Below are 11,686 nucleotides of genomic sequence, written 5' to 3' on the forward strand. Positions count from 1 at the left end.
TTCCCAATTATGGAAAGTCTAAGAAAGAGGTTAAAATGCGATAGATTAGTTAGATTTTTAGTCCTAGATCAGTAATAATTCAATACTACTTCTGCACTACTTCAATATTAGATCAGTTCTAGTTCAGTTCTACTTCTGATCCACTTCAGTTATAGTCCAGTTGTAGTTCAGTGCTAGTTGTGTACTAATTCAATTCTAGATTAATTCTAAATCAGTTTTAGTTCAGTTCTGGCTCAGTACTAGTTCAGTTCTAGTTCAATTCTAGTTCAGTTTTAGTTCAGTTCTAGTTCAGTTCTAGTTCAGTTCTAGTTCAGTTCTAGTTCAGTTCTAGTTCAGTTCTAGTTCAGTTCTAGTTCAGTTCTAGTTCAGTTCTAGTTCAGTTCTAGTTCAGTTCTAGTTCAGTTCTAGTTCAGTTCTAGTTCAGTTCTAGTTCAGTTCTAGTTCAGTTCTAGTTCAGTTCTAGTTCAGTTCTAGTTCAGTTCTAGTTCTAGTTCAGTTTTACTTCAGTTCTAGTTCATTTCTAAATCAGTTCTAGTTCAGTTCTAGCACAGTTCGAGTTCAGTTCGAGTTGAGTTCTAGTTCAGTTCTAGTTCAGTTCAGTTTTAGTTCAGTTCTAGTTCAGTTTTAGTTCAGTTCTAGTTCAGTTCTAGTTCAGTTCTAGTTCAGTTCTAGTTCAGTTCTAGTTCAGTTTTAGTTCAGTTCTAGTTCAGTTCTAGTTCAGTTCTAGTTCAGTTCTAGTTCAGTTCTAGTTCAGTTCAGTTTTAGTTCAGTTCTAGTTCAGTTTTAGTTCAGTTCTAGTCAGTTTTACTTCAGTTCTAGTTCAGTTTTACTTCAGTTCTAGTTCATTTCTAAATCAGTTCTAGTTCAGTTCTAGCACAGTTCGAGTTGAGTTCGAGTTGAGTTCTAGTTCAGTTCTAGTTCGGTTCTAGTTCAGTTTTAGTTCAGTTTTAGTTCAGTTCTAGTTCAGTTCTAGTTCAGTTCTAGTTCAGTTCTAGTTCAGTTCTAGTTCAGTTCTAGTTCAGTTCTAGTTCAGTTCTAGTTCAGTTCTAGTTCAGTTCTAGTTCAGTTCTAGTTCAGTTCTAGTTCAGTTCTAGTTCAGTTCTAGTTCAGTTTAGTTCAGTTTAGTTCAGTTCTAGTTCAGTTCTAGTTCAGTTCTAGTTCAGTTCTAGTTCAGTTCTAGTTCAGTTCTAGTTCAGTTCTATTTCAGTTCTAGTTCAGTTCTAGTTCAGTTCTAGTTCAGTTCTAGTTCAGTTCTAGTTCAGTTAGTTCTAGTTCAGTTCTAGTTCAGTTCTAGTTCAGTTCTAGTTCAGTTCTAGTTCAGTTCCTAGTTCAGTTCTAGTTCAGTTTAGTCTGTTCGTTCTAGTTCAGTTCTAGTTCAGTTCTAGTTCAGTTCTAGTTCAGTTCTAGTTCAGTTCTAGTTCAGTTCTAGTTCAGTTCTAGTTCAGTTCTAGTTCAGTTCTAGTTCAGTTCTAGTTCAGTTCTAGTTCAGTTCTAGTTCAGTTCTAGTTCAGTTCTAGTTCAGTTCTAGTTCAGTTCTTAGTGTCAGTTCTAGTTCAGTTCTAGTTCAGTTCATTTCTAGTTCAGTTCTAGTTCAGTTCTAGTTCAGTTCTAGGTTCAGTTCTAGTTCAGTTCTAGTTCAGTTCTAGTTCAGTTCTAGTTCAGTTCTAGTTCAGTTCTAGTTCAGTTCTAGTTCAGTTCTAGTTCAGTTCTAGTTCAGTTCTAGTTCAGGTTCTAGTCAGTTCTAGTTCAGGTTATCTAGTTCAGTTCTAGGTTCAGTTCTAGTTCAGTTTCTAGTTCAGTTCTAGTTCAGTTCTAGTTCAGTTCTAGTTCAGTTCTAGTTCAGTTCTAGTTCAGTTCTAGTTCCAGTTCTAGTTCAGTTCTAGTTCAGTTCTAGTTCTAGTTCAGTTCTAGTTTAGTTCTAGTTCAGTTCTAGTTCAGTTCTGGTTAAGTTCTAGTTCAGTTCAGTTCTAGTTCAGTTCTAGTTCAGTTCTGGTTCAGTTCTAGTTCAGTTCAGTTCAGTTCTAGTTCAGTTCTAGTTCAGTTCTGGTTCAGTTCTAGTTCAGTTCTAGTTCAGTTCTAGTTCAGTTCTAGTTCAGTTCTAGTTCAGTTCTAGTTCAGTTCTAGTTCAGTTCTAGTTCAGTTCTAGTTCAGTTCTAGTTCAGTTCTAGTTCAGTTCTAGTTCAGTTCTAGTCAGTTCTAGTTCAGTTCTAGTTCAGTTCTAGTTCAGTTCTAGTTCAGTTCTAGTTCAGTTCTAGTTCAGTTCTAGTTCAGTTCTAGTTCAGTTCTAGTTCAGTTCTAGTTCAGTTCTAGTTCAGTTCTAGTTCAGTTCTAGTTCAGTTCTAGTTCAGTTCTAGTTCAGTTCTAGTTCAGTTCTAGTTCAGTTCTAGTTCAGTTCTAGTTTCAGTTCTAGTTCAGTTCTAGTTCAGTTTAGTCAGTTCCTAGTTCAGTTCTAGTTCAGTTTCTAGTTCTAGTTCTGTTCAGTTTTTCAGTTCGAGTTCAGTTCTAGGTCAGTTCTTGTTCAGTTAGTTAGTTCAGTCTTTTCATTGCGAACGTCGAGTATTAGCTCCTACAGTCTTATTTACGGTATTCACGTGTTTAATCTATACACAATAAACACATATTTTACTAAGAAAATAATTTTCTACAATTTTGTTATAAAAACTGCATAGATTTATTAAACTATTGTGTATTTGTGATATAAATAAAATCCAAAAAAAAACAAAATACATAAAATATTTACAAACTTAAAAACATAAAAGAAAATAAAGCACGAAAAGAAGATAAAAAAAAAATGAGTCTCTGTGGACAATGTAGTACAGATCTACCAACAAAATTTGTCAAATGCTATGCGTGTAACTCTCAATATCATTTTTCCACTTGCTGTCCTCTATCAGAGAAAACTTATGGAACAATGACCACTGAGAAGAGAGCCGATTGGAGATGTCATAAGTGTAAACCACGTAAGGGATCTACTAGCAGCAACATCTCTTACCAATCTATTGTATATGATGGCCCTGTACAAGCAAATCAAAAACAGCAAAGAGATGAAGAACAAGAAGAAAATGATGAGGTGAAACGCTTTAAAAACTCTCTATCATTGACCGATGTAATTAATAGTGTTTCCATGGTTAAAAGTGATGTAAGAGAACTAAAATCAGACGTTTCTTCCATGAAATCTGATATAAATGAGATAAAGCCCGTGAGAGTTGACATTAATGACATCAAAACAACAATGCAAGAGTTTGCTAAACAAATGTGTGAAAACAATGCTCAAATGAATCACAATTTCCAAACAGCTATCACAACAATTACAAACTCAATCACCGCTCTTACAAATCAAGTAAGTGAACTATGTGAAAGCAATAAGGAAAAAACGAAACAGATTACTGAGATGGGTAAACAAATCAATGAGATGGAACAACGAATGCTAAATAAAACTATAGAAATAAAAAACATAACCAAGGAAAACATACACCCGAATGAAGTTGTTAAAACAATTGCTAACTCATTAAATGTTACAATAGAGGACCACGAAATTAGCAACTCGTACATGTTGAAAAAATCAAAAAAAGTAATTGTTGAATTTACGTCTCTCAATAAGAAAAAAGAGTTACTGAGCAAAATAAGTCGCCATAGAGTGAATTCAAACTTAATTAATGATGAAACTGGTGATAGATATATTTACATCAACGAACACCTAACCCCATATAAACGGCGCTTGCTCTGGCTAGCCAAAACCAAAGCAAAGGAAGCTAATTGGAAATTTGTATGGATTCGTGATGGAAACATTTACGTCAAGAAAAATGAAATTTCAAGCCCCATTATAATCTCAAATGCCACAGATATTGAACTGATTACATCAACAATTTAACATAAATAAAAAAAAAATAACTTTTTCTTCAATTTAATAATAATCTTTTTAACAATTTTACAAAATATGTGTCCAAATTCAAATAAAATATTAAATAATTTTAACCAAATAAATAAAAGCTATCTAAGTTATCCCATAACAATCATATATATGAATATTCGTTCGCTACGATTAAATTTTAATCCGTTTTTAGCTAGCTTGATTAATATCATAAATAATATAAACTTTATAGTTCTTGTGGAAACCAATATCAAAAATGAAGAGCAACATGTTTATAATATAAATGGTTTCAACTCGTATTTCTTTAATAGAGATGGTAGAGGTGGAGGTGTAGCCGTCTATGTAAGAGAAAACATTATTCATACAAATATAAACTTAAACACAATCTCATTTGAAACAATAAAAATCAATGTTACAAATAAAAACAAAACATTCTCTTTATATGCAATTTATCGACCGCCAAAAAATAATGTAAACGAATTCATAATAGAACTCGATACAATAATAAACACACAAAGCAATAAGCATGATATAATTATAATTGGCGATATGAATATTAATATTTTAAACCAAAACATCACAACAACAAAATACACGGAAATGATCTCTTCAAATGGATTGGAGTGTATAATAAACGAAACAACAAGAGAAGATATAACAAAGAAAACAAACTCTTGCATTGATCACTTACATATCAGAAACAACAAAATAAACACACACACATATGCTGCTGTAGTGAGAACAAATATCTCTGATCATTATTCGCTTTGTTGTTGCATACAAGAAGGAGAAAACGTAAGAAATATAAACCAGGGTATGGAAAGCACATTTTTTCGGGGTACCAGCTTTAAATAATTTTAAAGTTAATAACCATATGCAAACAATAAATTGGAATGGATTAATAAATCAAAATATGAATACCAATGAAATATTTAATACAATATATGAACATTTTAAGAATGTGTACGAAATATCTAAGTCAAACAAGAAAAGTAATAAAAAACAAAGAAAAGTGAATCCGTGGATGAACGAAGCACTAATAAATCATTGTGAAGTTAGGGATAAACTTTATTTAAAATGGCTAAATAACAAAAATAATAAAAATTACGAGATCCAATACAAAAAATTTCGAAATTTTGTAAATAAAAAACTGAATTTTGTAAAAAATAATTATTATAAAATTAAATTTATTGAAAATAGAAATAATATTAGAGCCACTTGGCAACTAATAAATGAAATAACGGGAAAAAGAACAACCAACATTGACATTTCGCTGGTAAATAATTTCAGAGGCGAAGACCTAAAAAACATTGCAAATAATTTTGCGAACAAATTCTACGAAAATGTTCAAACTATTTTGCATAAATGTGATATTAAAACCTGTCAAAGTCAACCAACAACAATACAAAACTCTATGTTTTTATCTCCGACAACAGAAGAGGAGGTATTTAATATACTAAGAACACTGAATATACGAAAAGGAGCAGGAATAGATACTATTAGACCAAGAGACCTGAAAAACAATTCTCATTTACTTACACCAATAATCACAACATTCATCAATTCAAGTATTGAAAATGCAAGTATTCCAAATCTACTAAAAAGTGCTATAATTCGTCCAGTTTATAAAAGCGGTCCAAAAAATGACTGTAATAACTACAGACCTATTTCAATACTACCTGTGATAGAAAAAGTACTTGAAGAAATACTAGTTAGAAGGCTAAACAATTACTTAATAAAATTTAAAATTATAAACCCAAATCAATATGGTTTTCAGAAGGGTAAAAACATAAATAAATTGCTAGGAGACTTCTCAAATCTTATTAATATGAATTTAGGAGAAAATTTACACTCTCTCGTAATATTCATCGACTTTAGTAAGGCATTCGATACGCTTTCGCATAATAATCTTTTAAGAATTTTGGAACGAAACGGAATAAGAGGTAAAAGTTTGGAATGGTTTAAAAACTATCTGGAGCTTCGCACATATCGAGTTAAAATCTGTGACACACTAAGCAACGAAATCTATTCTGATAGTGGTGTCCCTCAAGGATCAAAACTTGGACCTATTCTTTATTTAATATATGCAAATGATATGTTAAATATACTAAAAGACTGTACTGCATTCGCATATGCTGATGATACAGCTATTATAGTTTCTAATAGAGATGTTGATATAGCATGTGGAACTATGCAAAGTCAGCTTAACGAAGTCTCAAAATGGTGCCATGATAACGGACTTGTGATTAATGTATCCAAAACCAAGCTCATGCACATTCAACCACCCCATCTCCCTAATAAAATAATAAGTATTAAGTTTCACAACTATCAATGTTTACACAACACCAATAACAACACAAACAACGTGGACACATGCACTGAAATGATAGAACAGATAAAAACCTATAAATATCTTGGAGTCTACGTAGATGACAACTTTAAATGGCTGTCGCATGTACAGTATATATCAAAGAAACTTCGTATTGCTGCCTACAGTTTATATCATTTAAGTAATTGTTCAACTTTCGAAGTACTTAAACAAGCTTATTTTTCATTAGCGGAACCATATATTAGGCATGGAATTACAGCGTGGGGAAGCGCAACATATTGTAAATCCTTGCAACAATCTCAGAACCAAATTTTAAAAATATTATTAAAAAAGAAGCAAACTAATCACCAACTCCAAATTGCACTAGTATATGAAAACATTAACGTGTCTAATGAATCATATTCAAACAACATAAGAAATTACGGAGTTTACGAACATCGCAACAACTACATAAACAACTCAAATGATATTGAAATTAACAACGCAAACAGCATTAACACCTCAAATATAAATACAAATAACACGCTTTTTAATACAAACAATGTTAACTTACATATCAACTATCAAACAATCAATGAAGTCAACATAAACTACGTTACCTCAAACAATAACATCATAAACAACAACAACACAAGAAGTCAAAATAATACACCTTCAAGGTTCTCAAAACATAGCAACATTTCTACAAGTTCTAAATGTTAAAAGTCTTTACCACCTTACACTTATCAACGAATTTTATAATGATAGTCGGTTTTTGAAGCCACTGAATCACATGTACAACACAAGAAGACGTGCAGAAGGCAGATTCCAAGTAAATCGTCATAAAAATACCTACGGAAAAAACTCGCTGAATATCACTGTTCCTAATATATTTAATGAATTACCAATATACTTATTAGATATTAAGAATATATTCAAAAGAAAATCATCTTTAAAACTCTATTTTATGAATTCGCAATGAAAATATAAAAACTTTTTATCTTTATACCTTAATTTTTATCAATGTATACAATAAACTTATTTTTCAATATTATTAATATATCCTGCAGACAAGCTATAAGCTTCGCGGGATTAGACATAAGATTTTGAAATGTAAAGAAAACAATACTAAATAAATAATATAAATAAAAAAAAAAAAAAAAAAAAAAAAAAAATAAAAAAAAAAAAAAAAAAAAAAAAAAAAAAGTTCTAGTTCAGTTCTAGTTCAGTTCTAGTTCAGTTCTAGTTCAGTTCTAGTTCAGTTCTGTTCAGTTCTAGTTCAGTTCTAGTTCAGTTCTAGTTCAGTTCTAGTTCAGTTCTAGTTCAGTTCTAGTTCAGTTCTAGTTCAGTTCTAGTTCAGTTCTAGTTCAGTTCAGTTCAGTTCTAGTTCAGTCTAGTTCAGTTCTAGTTCAGTTCTAGTTCAGTTCTAGTTCAGTTCTAGTTCAGTTCTAGTTCAGTTCTAGTTCAGTTCTAGTTCAGTTCTAGTTCAGTTCTAGTTCAGTTCTAGTTCAGTTCTAGTTCAGTTCTAGTTCAGTTCTAGTTCAGTTCTAGTTCAGTTCTAGTTCAGTTCTAGTTCAGTTCTAGTTCAGTTCTAGTTCAGTTCTAGTTCAGTTCTAGTTCAGTTCTAGTTCAGTTCTAGTTCAGTTCTAGTTCAGTTCTAGTTCAGTTCTAGTTCAGTTCTAGTTCAGTTCTAGTTCAGTTCTAGTTCAGTTCTAGTTCAGTTTAGTTCAGTTCTAGTTCAGTTCTAGTTCAGTTCTAGTTCAGTTCTAGTTCAGTTCTAGTTCAGTTCTAGTTCAGTTCTAGTTCAGTTCTAGTTCAGTTCTAGTTCAGTTCTAGTTCAGTTCTAGTTCAGTTCTAGTTCAGTTCTAGTTCAGTTCTAGTTCAGTTCTAGTTCAGTTCTAGTTCAGTTCTAGTTCAGTTCTAGTTCAGTTCTAGTTCAGTTCTAGTTCAGTTCTAGTTCAGTTCTAGTTCAGTTCTAGTTCAGTTCTAGTTCAGTTCTAGTTCAGTTCTAGTTCAGTTCTAGTTCAGTTCTAGTTCAGTTCTAGTTCAGTTCTAGTTCAGTTCTAGTTCAGTTCTAGTTCAGTTCTAGTTCAGTTCTAGTTCAGTTCTAGTTCAGTTCAAGTTCCGTTCTAATTCAGATCTAGAGGGGATGGGAATTGCAAAATAGACTACTTAACGTCTCTTATGTGTTGCAATAAAAACCATCTATCTCAGCAAAAAATTTGCGAAATGCTAAATTTTAAATATTTTTTTTAACAATTACTCAGTTCAGAATATGCATTTTTTTCTGTACTAAGTAAAAATGTTTATCATGCAGTTTCAAATTTTTTTTATAATATTTTACCAAAAAATATTTTAATTATTTACAAAATACATAATTGTATTAACTTATTAGTTCTATTTCTTGTGCGTTAACATTCTCTTGTTTCATACAATACGTGAGTTTTCATGTGATTTAATACAACGCTCAATTTTGTTAACAAACAACACAAAAACAAGTTATTTTTATATCAGTATGAATGTTGTCAATGCCAAATGTTATTTTAACCAAAACAGCATATGTTTTTTTATTTTTAATAATAAACAGTATTAAATACGTAATATAATGTATAATATACAATTTTGGGAAATAACAGTAACAACAAATCCGGTTTGTGTATAAGAATTGCAGTTTTTAAAATTAGTTTGAATCATCTCGTTTTGTGTTTTTATTTACTTAAATAAAATTAACACTACGCTGGAATAACATTTTGTTTAACTTTCTAAAAATATAAATATTATTTCTTTTTATTTTTATTTCCTCTTTTAGGTAGTATTTTTAACTAATTTCTTATTATTTTTCTTATAGAAATAATTTGTCTGATTCTCTTTGTTTTTTATTTCTATTATTTTTTGCCATTCGCGGTTATCGTCTAGTGTTGTAGATTTTTTTCTCACATTTTAAACCACAATCGAGTTTTTTGTGCGTCTTTGTCTTCATCATCATCATCATCAACAGCAACATAATCATCTCCAACGTATTTACCAAAAGTCAATTTGTATTGTATTCAATTAATAAATACTTGAGTATTTTTCTCAATATTTGGCTTGTTTTATAGTTTGTTGAACTGAGTTTTTAACAAAATTATCAGATTTAAACAAAAATGTAATTGTTTAAAATCTTTTTAAAGTTTATAAGACAAAACAACAAGTTTCTGTCGTTTAAAAGTATTTATAATAAAATAACATCTTATCTCATTAAACTATGATTTTCATCTGTTGACATTTCCTACAATAAATTAAGTAATATAAATCAGTTTTATAATCAAAATAGGTTGTGAACAAGAATACAAAATTTCAATCAAATAGTAATATGAACTTATGATGATATTTTATTGTTGAGTAATGTGTTTGTAATTATAAACACAATAACATTTCTAAAATTGTGTCATGGTTTGCGTTGATTTATATTTTTGGTCGTTATATTTCCATTTTAATAAGGTTATTTATTTTTTTAACGAAACAGTACAAATATATTTTAAATAAAAGTATTTAAAAAACAACAATTATTAGGTCATCTTTATCATCAACATTCATACCATATTTCAAAAACATTATGATTATTTAAAAATTTTGTGTTAATTTTCATTTACAAGAGAAATATTTAAATTCGTGTATTATTTCCATATAATAACATACAACATATTTAGTACAAAAAGCTATTTATAAATTTGTTGGTAAACATATGTATATCATGGGAAATGAACATCTTTATTTTTCCAACGGATTAGTGTATAGAGTAACGTAAACGTAAAGGTGTTGGTTGTTTCTATTTCAAATAAAAAGAAAAATAAAACACCACATACTACATATAACAAATAGTAGTAATGCAAAGAAGGAGGTATGAAAGAAAAAATGAAGCATGTGTGTAAAAAATAGAACAACATTTACAGTGAATGTAAAAGACATGAAATATATAGCTTCCCAACAACAGTATGGTCATGGTCATTAGAAATGTGGGTGGACGGTGAAGTTTATGATAATAAGCAATTAGTGAATTCCAAATATGATATCTTTGGTATATGCGAAAATCAATATGACGATCTGAACTAGAACTAAACTAGAACTGAACTAGAACTAAATAGAACTGAACTAGAACTGAACTAGAAGAACTAGAACTGAACTAGAACTGAACTAGAACTGAACTAGAACTGAACTAGAACTGAACTAGAACTGAACTAGAACTGAACTAGAACTGAACTAGAACTGAACTAGATCTGAACTAGAACTGAACTAGAACTCAACTAGAACTCAACTAGAACTCAACTAAAACTCAACTAGAACTGAACTAGAACTGAACCAGAACTGAACTAGAACTGAACTAGAACTGAACTAGAACTGAACTAGAACTGAACTAGAACTGAACTAGAACTGAACTAGAACTGAACTAGAACTGAACTAGAACTGAACTGAACTGAACTAGAACTGAACTAGAACTGAACTAGAACTGAACTAGAACTGAACTAGAACTGAACTAGAACTGAACTAGAACTGAACTAGAACTGAACTAGAACTGAACTAGAACTGAACTAGAACTGAACTAGAACTGAACTAGAACTGAACTAGAACTGAACTAGAACTGAACTAGAACTGAACTAGAACTGAACTAGAACTGAACTAGAACTGAACTAGAACTGAACTAGAACTGAACTAGAACTGAACTAGAACTGAACTAGAACTGAACTAGAACTGAACTAGAACTGAACTAGAACTGAACTAGAACTGAACTAGAACTGAACTAGAACTGAACTAGAACTGAACTAGAACTGAACTAGAATGAACTAGAACTGAACTAGAACTGAACTAGAACTGAACTAAACTGAACTAGAACTGAACTAGAACTGAACTAGAACTGAACTAGAACTGAACTAGAACTGAACTAGAACTGAACTAGAACTGAACTAGAACTGAACTAGAACTGAACTGAACTAGAACTGAACTAGAACTGAACTAGAACTGAACTAGAACTGAACTAGAACTGAACTAGAACTGAACTAGAACTGAACTAGAACTGAACTAGAACTGAACTAGAACTGAACTAGAACTGAACTAGAACTGAACTAGAACTGAAAGAACTAGAACTGAACTAGAACTGAACTAGAACTGAACTAGAACTGAACTAGAACTGAACTAGAACTGAACTAGAACTGAACTAGAACTGAACTAGAACTGAACTAGAACTGAACTAGAACTGAACTAGAACTGAACTAGAACTGAACTAGAACTGAACTAGAACTGAACTAGAACTGAACTAGAACTAAACTAGAACTGAACTAGAACTGAACTAGAACTGAACTAGAACTGAACTAGAACTGAACTAGAACTGAACTAGAACTGAACTAGAACTGAACTAGAACTGAACTAGAACTGAACTAGAACTGAACTAGAACTGAACTAGAACTGAACTAGAACTGAACTAGAACTGAACTAGAACTGAACTAGAACTGAACTAGAACTGAACTAGAACT

Source organism: Lucilia sericata, unplaced genomic scaffold, assembly GCF_015586225.1.
Source record: "Lucilia sericata isolate MDLA Ls3-8-SP2 unplaced genomic scaffold, ASM1558622v1 Contig001174F_arrow, whole genome shotgun sequence".
NCBI classification, from domain to species: domain Eukaryota; kingdom Metazoa; phylum Arthropoda; class Insecta; order Diptera; family Calliphoridae; genus Lucilia; species Lucilia sericata.